Here is a 1,411-nt window from a genome sequence, read left to right as displayed (position 1 = left end):
TTGGGTTTCCTTTCATGTTGACTGCCAGTCTATTCTCATAGAAATGGAGAATAAGCAAATATAGAAGATGTAAGTATTTCCCATCCTTGATGAGGTGGAACTTTCTTATGTTGTGGGTGGTAATGACTTGGCCCACGAGTGTGGTGGAAGCAGAGACAATCGATGATTTGAAAAGGAAATTAGATGGATACTTGAAGGAAAGAAACTTGCAGGAGGAAAGGGATCGAGCTGGTGAGTGGAACTGACTAGATTGCTCCGGGGAGAGCCAGCATGGATGTGATAGGCCAAACGACCACCTTCTGTGCTGTAAATGACTCTGTGTTGTTTCTCAAATTCAATCCACTGGTGCTTGGTAAATAATTTCAAAGTAAATTGTGCAACTGGAAAATCAGAACCAAGGCAAGGGACGCAGAAGGAAGCAAAATTGCTGAAACCCGGGATTGAACCAGAAACCTTTAGATCTGCAGTTTAACGCTTTCCCAACTGAGCTATTTCAGCCCTGCATTGACAGTGGCTTGTTGTCCTTGTTTTGGAAGAAAATACATACATTCAAGTTTTCCAAAAAAATAAAGAACACAACATGTGAGTAATATTCCCCATTGCTTTCTCAGTACTGATGGATTGTGAAGCGGGAGACAGCCAGAAGTGCCACTGAGCCGCACAGACCCCGAGCTGAGAATGAAATGAGATCAAATTCAATCTTTCATAGTGAGATGCTGCTGAGAGGTAAGAGTCCTGAATCAAAGCGAGACTTGCTCATTTCAAACACTCCCTGTACTCTCTGCTCATGAAGCCTTAAAAAAGGGAAAAACAGAATGGCACTCAAACTCACAACCCTGCCATTAAAAGTCTCATATTCGACTGACAGAACTGTCACTTCTACTCGGTCTCTTATTGGATGGATGCAACTCCAACGCAGGGATGGCATTCAAATCCTCCCATGGGTCCACATGTCAGACTGAGTTCCATGTTGTAGACTCAAGCAAAGGAAATCTGCTCACTTCCAAAACTATCAGCGAATTGAAGCTGATTACAATCAACATCATCAGAGGTCAGAACTACCTGGTGAAAGAAGACACCCTGAAGAAGGATCCACAATTATTCAAAGGCATCGACAAAGTGAAAAACAAGAAAATCGATGAGCCAATGCAAGCCAAACAACAGAAACACTGAAGAATTCCATGACATTCCAGTCCAGATGTTTTTGGAGTCAGGTCACAATTCCAGCAACAACTTTATATTCCCACTTGGCGATCTGTACATTTAGTTAATTACAATTTTGTCGACAAGCTCTTTGAATCCAGTTGTCTCGTGCTCAAGCCAGCTCCGCATGGAAGTCAATTGCGCCTTCTGCAAGGCTGAAACCAATAGATAACCTTAATCTAAAAATGGCAGCAGACCAGGGCTCGCC

The 1,411-nt window shown here is 42.9% G+C and overlaps 1 non-coding gene across 1 annotated transcript; it reads right to left on the bottom strand.

The window, feature by feature from the left end:
• Positions 1 to 425: 425 nt before the first annotated feature.
• On the bottom strand, positions 426 to 498 carry trnac-gca (transfer RNA cysteine (anticodon GCA)). Its single transcript has one exon. It is a non-coding gene; the product is annotated as a tRNA-Cys (tRNA).
• Between the last annotated feature and the right edge of the window lie 913 nt (positions 499 to 1,411).

The sequence above is a fragment of the Heterodontus francisci genome, unplaced genomic scaffold (genome assembly GCF_036365525.1).
Source record: "Heterodontus francisci isolate sHetFra1 unplaced genomic scaffold, sHetFra1.hap1 HAP1_SCAFFOLD_75, whole genome shotgun sequence".
NCBI lineage: Eukaryota > Metazoa > Chordata > Chondrichthyes > Heterodontiformes > Heterodontidae > Heterodontus > Heterodontus francisci.
This window is presented reverse-complemented; position numbering and strand designations above follow the sequence as displayed.